Genomic DNA, 10,808 nt, shown 5'->3' with positions numbered 1-10,808 from the left:
TTAAAAAAAAATGATTTGAGCTCTGGAATACCCTCAGGAATTGCAGGCTGCAGCCTCTGGTTTTTTATTTGGAAATCCCATAGTTAACCATACTTCAACCTCAGCCTTTCTTGAATACTAATCCTAAGGCACACTAGTAGGTTTACCTTGAAAAGAATTTCCATAGTCAAATAAGTCTGTGAAATATTGGATTAAACAAAGATAACAGAATTTTAACATGTGAATCAACTTTGTGAATCTCTGCAAGGGGGCACATGTATGGGAGAGTTCAAATTTATTTGAAAATGGAGTTCTTTTTTTTTTTTTTAAAGATTTTATTGGGGAATTGGGAGAGGAGAACAACATTGGGAAATCGAGGTAGGGGAACAGACAAGTTGCTGTCCTTTTGTTCTTCAGTCTAGTTGTGGAGGATGTCGCTTCACTGGCCTACATTGGTATTATCATTGCACTCTTTCCGGGTGAGGCAGTCACTCGCCAGCCATTGGACGGCTGCTCACGGCAGCTCACGAAAGCTCACACCAGCTGCCAGCCAGCCCCACTGCAGCCTACACCATCGCCGGTGACACACGGCAGTCCAGCTCCAGGTCAAGCTGTGGTTCACCATCTTAGCTGTAGAGGGCACAGCGTTGCTGGCCCTCATGTGGGATCCAAACTGGGGCTCTGCTGCTCAGAGCTGGCGTCCCAGGCCAACTCCTAACCAATGCACCACTCGGCTAGCCCGAAAATTGAATTCTTTTATAATAGTGCATTGCAGTGACCTAGCATTTCATGGAGCACACTTTGGGAAACATTACTCTGATTTAATATTAACGTCATTTGGAGACTGTATTTGAATGTTTTACATCACCTAACAGCAGCAAAAGTGTGCATCACTCCTCTCCTTCTACTAATGTCCAGAGGGTTTTGACAGCGATTACAAGATAAACATGCATTCATATCCTTTATGAATCCTGTCTATAGCCCATCACATGGATTGTAAATTTTCAGTAAATATTCAAAGGAAGACCCTCTACTAACTTAATGGAAAATGAGAGAAGTTTTGGATCATTTTCATCCTTATCTTCTTATCCAGAGAGGCACAGATTGTCTGTCTTCCAAGGCTCTAGGTAATTAAAGAAGTTATGTGTTGAAATTATGTCATATTACAGTAACAAGAAGGAAGTCATTTGTACACAAAGCAGTTTATCTTGCCCTCTACTTGAAATACATTGAAATACAAAAGTTGTCTGGGGGAAGAATCTAAACAGTTAAGACTGAATATCTGGAGCTTTCAGGAAACATGCTGCTCTGAATAGCTGGGTTTTCTTCATTGTTAGGCATATTCTACCGTTTCTGATGGGCTTTTTCTTAAATGTGTATCATGCTGCCTTGTCATCTTAACTAGCACTGCTGTAGGGACTCTGGATTCTCAGTATTTTCATCAATGTTCTCACTCTGCTGTGCTACAGGACTGTCCTCAGGGTCAATTGTGGTGTGTTTGACCCAACACAAAATCTTCCCCAATGGTAGTGTTTTGTTTTGTCTTTTTATATCATCACTCCAGCCACAACTATTACTGCTCACCATTTTCCCCACACCAGCCTTTGGCAGCCCTGATTTTGTTCATTCTTCTTGTCTCCCTGCTTTCTATAATTCAATAATTTCCTTCATATTAATTTACCAATTTTCTGTAGGCTGTTGAGCAGACCACCACACTTGTTAGAATCCTTTTTTTAAAAACAAGAGGAGCGTAGGGTTCCATGAGAAAAATGCACAGATGTTAGCTGTGTAGAGACCTTTGGGCTGCTTTCTATTTTTTATTTAAAAAACAAATGTGTTCTAGGTTGATGAATTAGCCAGACACCTGAGCTATTAAAATATATTTAGTTAGTTTATTCAAACTAGAACCCTAAGTCAGTTGCCCAATGACCCCTGACATATTTTTAATTGATAAGGCACACACTTTTCATTCAAAAAAACCTCAAAGAATTTTACAGTTATGAATTTTTACCANCGGCAACCTTGTTGTTAGGAGCACGTGCTCTCACCAGCTGAGCCATCCTGCCACCTGTTGGCAGCTCAGCAGCAGCTCAGCTCGGGCTCAGCTCACTGGCCCATGTGGGAATCGAACTGGTGGACCTGTTGCTCAGAGCTTGTGCTCTTAACCAACTGAGCCACTCGGCTGGCCCCAGCAACCTGTTTTAACAACTCCTTTGGATGGCGCTCAAGTTTGAGAACTGCTGGTCTCTAGGAAAAACATATATATATTTCTATAGGGAAAAAGTTGAGGGGGGGGGAGTTTTATTGTCTGCCTTGAGTGTGCTTAATATTTATATAAATAGTCATTTTTGTCCCTTCTTTGCAACTCATTTTTTTTTCATGTGAAAATGAGAAATAACCTTCATTTGCCCTCTTAACAAAGAGAGGGCTGACGATATAGTAGGAAAACGCTCTCTTCTTATTTATCCTTCATCTCATGATGGAGCCAAGATTCTGCCCGGAGTAAGGCGCTCGCTCCTGCCAGTCCCAGGCCTCTCAGCCCTGGAGTTCCCCAGGCAAGGAGCTTCTGAACAGCCTGGGCAAGCTAAGGTCAGGGATACAAGGCTTGGCTGCTGCCTGACAGGAAAGAAATCTGCTAGTGTGCTCAGGAGTCCCGCCTGTTCCTCCTGGGGAGCCCGCCAGCTCGGGAAACACCTGGTAGGGTGGGCAGGTCCACGTACAGTCAGAAGAGCTGAGGACCTGGGGCCTCGCAGAGCAAGGACAACCATCCTCAATAACCTTCCATGGGCTGTTATCAGAATAAATGGCATGGCAGGGTGTGCCCAGTGGGCTCTGAGCCCTTTCAGAGAAAAGCATAGCATGAGGCCTATTCATAGCAACATGTATTTATTTATTACACGTGGGTGACATTTTCCTATTTATCTTTCTGGCTTCTAACAAATTCAGCTGGGATTTCTGGAGGAAATGGCCACTGCTTGGACTCCGCGTAACCCTGCCACTGGGTGCCTAGTCAAGTCGTTAGACATCGCCTCTGTGTGGAGGCGAGTTGCCTGCTTATTGAAACACGTGGGGAGGCGGGATAGTCTAATGGTTAGGTGTGGCCACCCAGACTGACTGGCTTCTGCATTAACTAGCTGTTTGAAGTTGGGAAAATTACTTAACCTCTTTGTGCCCCAGGTTGCTACAGAAGAAAAAAAAAATACCAGTAATCGTAGTGTTTACCTTCTGAGGCTTAAAACAGATAATCCACATAAGTGCCTGGTATGTAGTAAGCACTGAATGAAAAAGTCCCCAAACCCATCCTGCCCCTTCTTGAGCCTGCATCTCTGGTTCTGGAATTCTGTTATCTGGAACCCTCCCTGCCCAGCCCCCACCTGACACAGACATTACCTGTAATTCCCCATTTTTCACTGTCCACCTGAAATGCCACTTCCTGTCTAGTGCAGTTCTCAACCCCCTGCCCCCTTGGCCACACAGCACTGTGCTTTTTTAATTTTTATGGTATTCATCACATTTTTTCCCCACAGCTTTCATAATGTACAAAGGACCTCAAGTTACTCATTGCTGCTTTCCATTTCTGTATCCCTGCAGAGTGCCTCGTGAGAGGCCTCCTGGACTGAGCATACTGGTGTTAGGATGCTCTCTAGTCACGAGGACTCAAAACCCCATTCAGGTTGGCTTCTAAAATAAAAGGGCTTGATTGTTCATGAAACTGAAAATTCCTGGGGAGATTTGGGCTTCAGGTGCGGTGCCATCGGGCTCAGGCTCTGTTTCTTAGGATTCCCTCAGCTCTGGTTTCCGAGGTGTCATCCCTGTTCTCAGTACAGCCAGGAGCAACAGGTTGAGCTACATACTTCCCAGTTCAAGTCTAGGGGAAGAATGCATTTCTCTTCCCACCAGCAAACAGAAGTCTCTAACTTGACTCTGATCAGGATTCCATTCCTTAACCCATAAGTGATGACNCGGCCGCCCCAGAAACACTGACTTTTAATCATTCTCTCTCCATTCACCAAATAACTTTCTTTTTGGTTGCCAAAGTAAAATTAAATAAAATAGTGAAGGTTATTTCTTTTTTCTTCTTCTTTTTTTATTTACTGGAGAACAGTGTGTTTTTCCAGGACCCATCAGCTCCAAGTCAAGTAGTTGTTTCAATCTAGTTGTGGAGGGCACAGCTCTGTGGCCCACGTAGGGATTGAACCAGCGACCTTGGTGTTATGGGCACTGTGCTCTAACCAACTGACCGCCCCGTGAAGGTTATTTCTTTATCAAAGATAACCCCAGTTAGTGGATGCAATGATGAATTTTATGTGTCAATGTGATTGGGCTGAGAGGTGCCCTGATAATTGTTCAAACATCATTCTGAATGTTCCTGCGAGTGTTTCTGGATGAGAGTCACATCTGAATCAGTAGACTGAGTAAAGTGGATTGCCCTCCCTAGCGTGGGTGGGCCTCATCCAATCAGGTGAAGGCCTGCATAGAACAAAAAGGGAGAATTCCTGGCTGTTGAGTCTGATGGCCTTTAGACTAGAACTACAACATCAGCTCTCCTGGGTCTTCAGCTTGCCGACTCGCCCTGCAGAGCTTGGGACTTGTCAGCCTCCACAATCATGTGAGGCGTGAGCCAATTCCTTATATAAATCAATCTCTCTTTCTCTCTCTGTATTTCTGCTATGGCCTCTCTTTCTCTGGAGAACCCTAATACAGTGGACATACTCTAATGTCAACTAATTAAAGAAAAAAAAATACCCCCAAAGACCTATCTCTTCTCCAGCAGGAAAACCCCCTCTTGGAATGCTTGGCTATGCAAAATGCATAAAGGATTATGGATTTCTATTGACTAGAGGGAAATCAAATTTCAATGTTGAAAAAATTCCATTGCTGAGATCCTAAATTTCTGGAAGGTAGGTACTGTGTCAGTTTTGCTTTACAGTTCTAGTACAGTGACTAGCATGACAAAAATTTAAAAATTTTTAATGCAACCACATTATTTGATGGTGATATAAGAATGATGATAACCAGTAAACTTCTGGAAACTAAAATTGTCATGGTAATGCAAACAAGGTAATATCTGGGCAATCAGGAATGATAGAATTTCTCGATGTAAGTCCACTTTCAATGAAAATCTTTTCTTCTTGCTGATAATACAGAGAGGTGGACTTCTATATTCAGCAATGACTGTGGGTCCAGCTTTTTATCTCTGCTCTGCACCTGTACTAGAGTTTTCTCCCCTCTCAGGTTGCTTCCCAGCATCAGTGCTAAACACAAACCTCTCTACCTCTCAACTCCACCTCATCTTTGACGAGTCCTGGTTCCTTCTGTCCAATAAAGGAAGGAGGGCGGAGCTGTGCCTTCTCGGGCAGCCAAATATCTCGGATCTTGCTTTAGGCTCCACCTCCCAGACCATCCACCACCCAGTGTGAACTACAGAGCTCTTACCGAGAAGCTGTTTTTCCACCCTAGTTGCTGACCTCATTGTTCCCGGGGCTTGAGCCATCTATAAGGCAACACTTGCCAATTTGGGAGTTTATAGCACTTTTGTGTCTGTGGCAAGGGTGGAGTCAGCCAGTAGCGTTGTATTTTGTGACAAAGACAGCATTAACAAACCCCACCTCCCACCCCCCTGAGCACGAACATGGCTGAAAACACAAAAGTGCAACTTGCATGTTGCACATGGATATAGTCCGAATACACTAGTTTAGAAGCCTTGCTGTCATTTAAGGAAATGGCCCGTGCACAGCTCTGCTTCCTGTTCTTGCAGACCAGCATGACATTTTGGCTCAATGGAGCCCCTGTCATGGGTTGCCACACAAACACTGGTGTTGTTATTTCCTGGTAGTGAGCAATTACTCCACATTGCCTCAGGATGTTCTCCCAGTGTCTTTCTTGTGGTGGCTGAACCAATCCTCAAAAAGCAAATGTAGAGCTAGAATCAATCTTTTGGAAAAGATAGGCAGGAACAAAGCCAGTGGGGCTTACTGGAAAGAATACCAAATACAGTGCTAGGAGCACAGCTACACTGTTTTGATAGCACAGGAACTGGCCTCCACCCATCCACCACTCAGTTGTCACAGCCCTACATGTATGTGTCTTCCTGTCTCTTCCCTACCTGACACCATGAGGTGAGGAAGGTGGCAGCAGTTGTGTCAATTTTTCCATAACCACTGACCAGCCTGGCCACATAACACCGTCTACTGGACACCATCACATACTGTCAGCTACCCAGCTAATCAGCTGTCTTTCTAGATTTTTTTCCACTGATGTGCATGGTGTTCTTGGCCAGAGCCTTAACTTTAGGTACCTCATTTTCCTCATTATTTAAATGAATTTAATAATGACCAATCCAAGTTGAATTCTGCATCCTTAGGAGAGAAAGTGTTATATTAGTGTAAAATATGTTTCTTCAGATGTATATTTGGGAATAATTAGACTTTAGTAATTCATCAAATATCCAACTAATATTTATATAATGTCTATTTTTGTGTACATCAGGAAGCTACATGCTCATTGTGAAGGTTTAGCAACAGATTACATTCAGAAGTTGCCAAAAAAAGGTATACATTTTAAGAAAGGAAAAAACTGTATTAAAATTGTAATACTCAATATACACCGATAACAAAAGATTAATACAAGTCATGTTTGACGTCTGCAATTACAAGAGGTGCTCAATGTGGTTACCATTGGTGTAATTTTTATACAGTTTTTTTCCTTTCTTAAAATGTGTATACATTTTTTTGGCAGCCTCTGTATGTATATATTGCTCAGGAAATCTGTGTCACTGAAAAATTAATGATAATAGTTATTTCATATTTTAAATGACAAATACCTATTCAATACTTGGGATTTTTTAAATAATAGGAATTTAAATGCAACACAGGGATAAAAAGTGAATGATTTCATTCAAACTTTGGGTTTTGGAAGGACTAGATATAATGTTAGTAATAAATGATGAGGCCCTTTCTCTCCCATTTTCCCTCCTGCGTAAGTGAAATGAAGACAGAATCTATAACTTCACAGGCCTTGAAGTCCTATTTCTGTGCATACCGCCAGAGTTAAATGATCTCTGACTATTTTGTTGCTTTCCCTTCAGCAATGAGTTTCATTTTGCCAAGTATCTTCACAGCAAAGAATGCATTTGTTTAGTGGGCACAGATATCTCCTAATAACCCTTTTATCGTCACACTAGTGGTTTTAAATTGTTCAGGATTTTAGAAATACCATAACCTCAGCATATTAAATATTAAGGGACTCCACAGATTCCCAGAGCCTTAAAGTTATGCTATGCAAATCTGTACGAGTGTGTTTCCATGGTGCAGAATAAAAGTTATGGCAGGGTTTTTTTGAAGCAGCATTACTGTAAGCGTCACTCCTGCCACTGCCTTTCACAAGGGCCCACTTGCTGGGAAATATTTTGAAAACAGAGCTGAAGTGAGGATAACGCACAGCACGAACAGGCAGAAGTAAGAANTGTATGTCAGGGGTGGCCTTTAAGACTAGTGGGGAAAGGAGAGACTGTTCAATAAGTGGATTTGGATAAAATTGTTACCCGTATGAGAGAATATGAAACTGAATCCCTATCTCAGACTATAAGTAAAAATTGACACTACATGGATTAAGACCTTAAATATCAAAACAAAGCATAAAAACTCAAATTAGAAAATACAAGTGAATCTTCTCAACACTGGAATTGGAAAAGACTTCTTTTTTTTTTTTTTTAAAGATTTTTCTTGGGGAATTGGGGGAGGGGAACAGTGCTGGGGAATCTGGGGAAGGGGAACAGACAAATTGCTGTCTTTTGTTCTTCAGTCTAGTTGTGGAGGCCGTTGCTTCACTGGCCCATGTTGGTATTATCATTGCGCTCTTCCCGGGTGAGGCAGATCGGCCGCCGGCCTCTGGACGACTGCTCACAGTGGCTCTTGGCAGCTCACACTGGCTGCCGACAGCTTACGCTGGCTGCCAGCCACACACACGGTAGCTTATGGCTGCCCACTGCAGCAGAGGCTGCAGACTATGACGTCGCCGGCGACTCACGGCAGCCCATCTCCAGGTTGAGCTGTTGTTCAGCATCTTAGCTGTAGAGGGCAGTGTCACTGGCCCGCATATGGGATCCGAACTGGGGCCCTGCTGCACAGAGCTGGCGTCCCAAACTAGCTCTTAACCAACGCGCCACTTGGCCGGCCTGGAAAAGACTTCTTAAATAAGACACAAAAAACATTTAACTAAAAAGGAAAAACTGATATATTTGACTATATTAAAAGTAAGCACAGGAGTGAGGGTTAGGGACATGAAAGGAGATAAAAAAAAAAGTAAGAACATTTGTTTACTTATAGATTTTATGCAAACAACGTCCAGGACTAAAAGTTATTCTGCTATTTTTAACCCCACCTCTGTGAAAAATACCTTTTAGATTTAAATATAAATAAAATTTCAGCTGACTTCATAGCCTGAAGGAAAACCATTGTTTCCTCCAAATTGTAAGTCCTATCGGAGCCCATCACCCTCCACCAGCCTGATGTTCCCGTCCTGCTACCTGACTGCTGCCTCACTCCCACCTGGAATATGAACATCAGAGCCTTCACAGGCTGGAAACAGGGATGGGAGAAAAAGGTGAAACTCTACTGTACTAAAACAAGGGGAACATTATCTCCACCCCAAAATAAAAATTCTAAGTTACTAAAAATAAAGTTTCCAACGAAGCTCATGGAAAAATTAATAAACATTCCTTCCTCAAATGTTTATTGAGCACCAGCTATGTCAGACAGACACTGGGCGAGAAGCTAGAAGTACAAAAATAACTACGATGCAGCCCATGTCCTTAAGCAGACTACAATCTGTCACAGGACGCGGAGGAGATGATCATGTTTTTGTCACTGTGTTAGAATTGTCATAGATGGGAGGAGAATAGACTTTGGGTGGTGAGCACACAATCGAGTATACAGATGTCGTCTTATAAAGTTGTACACCTGAAATTGATGTAATGTTATTAACTAATGGTACCCCAATCAATTCAATTTTAAAAAAGAAAGAATTGTCACAAGGTATAGTAGGGCGTAGGGAATGCTGCGGAAAGACAGGCACAGGAGAAGCTTGAAAGATGCCATTTGAGCAAAGACATGAAGGCGTGAATGACAAGGTGAGTATAGGGAAGTTAAGTAGCCAGCATGACTGAAGCACAGAGTTCACAGGGGAGGACAGATGAGATCAAGATACAGCATTAGGCGGGGGCAAGTTTGGGTGCTTGAACTTCCCGCTAGAGGCTACTAGGTGCCATTGGAGAGTTTTGGGCAGGGGAATGACATCATTACATTTGGTTTCAGGGGGATCACTCTGGCAGCAGTGTGGAGTGTGGGCGGAGGGGTTTGAGGAAGGTGGCACGGTGCTCACCCAGGCCAGAGGCCGTGATGGCTGAAACAAGGCATTAGCCCTGGGGGCGAAGGGCTGGAAGGATTTGGACATTGATCATATTTGGGGGATGACAAATAGGGATTTGCGTTGACTCTCAAATGTACAAATTAAGCCTGGGGAGATAGATGGTAGTCATTGAGTTAGGGAATATGAAAGACAAAGCAAGCTTAGAAGGGAAAGTAATTGCCCTTCAGATACATATGGGACATCCAAGTGGCAGAGAACTAAGAAAAAGGCCAGGGTGAGGAAAGGGGCAGGGCGAGCACAGGCAACACCTCTGAAGCCAGAGGGAGGGGACTGAGAGTGGGAGTGTCTCCAGGTCACCGGATTGAGGAGTATTTTTAAGTTTAAGACCTGTGAAACACAAGCTTGTATCCGGGGTTTGAGAAAGAAGCCAGAATTGGAATGGTTGAAATACCTGATGGGGGAATCCCATCTTTCTGTCTTACCTCTTGTGAGTGTTGAAATTTCAAAGGAAAGACAATGGTATTTTCAGGAAGCCACTCTTACCCTCAAAGAAGTCCTAGATAGTGTTGAAATGATAACATAGGCCCTCTTGTCTCATGGATAGCAAGCATCAATGTCGATGTCGAAGGTATTAATATATATCCGATAGTATAGTAATCACACAAAGGAACAGAACTCAGGATGACAGGTGCAGGCCTAATGTCTTTATGCACATCTGCATTTCATGAATATCACAACAGTATCCAGCGCTTCTCATAGGGTTTTCTATTTACACAGATCTATGACGCAAACAGACAAGCATTTTCCAGATTCATGCACATAATAACAGAATATCATTATGAATTCATAATAGACATTGACAGGCTGCACATGGAGCCCAGACACACAGGGAAAGGCAAAGAAAAGGAAGCTGGCAAGAAATACATTGAAGATAAAGACAAAACGGAAGTGAGTCCCTGAGTTTCACTGCTAAGGACTCAGCAGTGATCTTGAGGGTTCCTGGCAAAAGGAAGATATTCAAGATTCACTAAATGTCCTCTTGTTTCTTCCTCCATGATCTTCTCTTTTCCGGACTGTGATTTCTCGGGGAGGATGCCAGCTTACTATGAGCAGACAGGGAACCATCTATCTGTTCTGCTTCCTCAGTGTCTGCCACCTGTTCTCTATTCTCTGCTGCCACTGCCTACAGGCCTTCATTCCCTCTGACCTTGGCAGGAGCCTAGTTGTAGGACCTGATAGTAACTCTTTATGCTGTGGAATCAGTCAGACGCAAGTTGAAACCCTGGTTCTGACGCCCAATTGCTGTGTGACCTAGGTCAAGCCACTTAGCCTTTCTGAGTCTATTTCCATCCTGGTAGAATATAGGTAGCTCCTCACTAAAGGGTGCCTGTTATTGTTTATGCCTCCAATCTGTCCCCAGGGTTATTTTTCTCAACTACAGATCTGGTTGTCTTTCTTCT

The 10,808-nt window shown here is 43.1% G+C and overlaps 1 protein-coding gene across 1 annotated transcript in view; it reads left to right on the top strand.

The window, feature by feature from the left end:
- Positions 1–10,808, top strand: part of SDE2 (spliceosome associated SDE2) — a 31,741-nt gene that overhangs the window by 904 nt on the left and 20,029 nt on the right. The window lies entirely within an intron of this gene.

This window comes from Hipposideros armiger, unplaced genomic scaffold (genome assembly GCF_001890085.2).
Source record: "Hipposideros armiger isolate ML-2016 unplaced genomic scaffold, ASM189008v1 scaffold_293, whole genome shotgun sequence".
NCBI lineage: Eukaryota > Metazoa > Chordata > Mammalia > Chiroptera > Hipposideridae > Hipposideros > Hipposideros armiger.
This window is presented reverse-complemented; position numbering and strand designations above follow the sequence as displayed.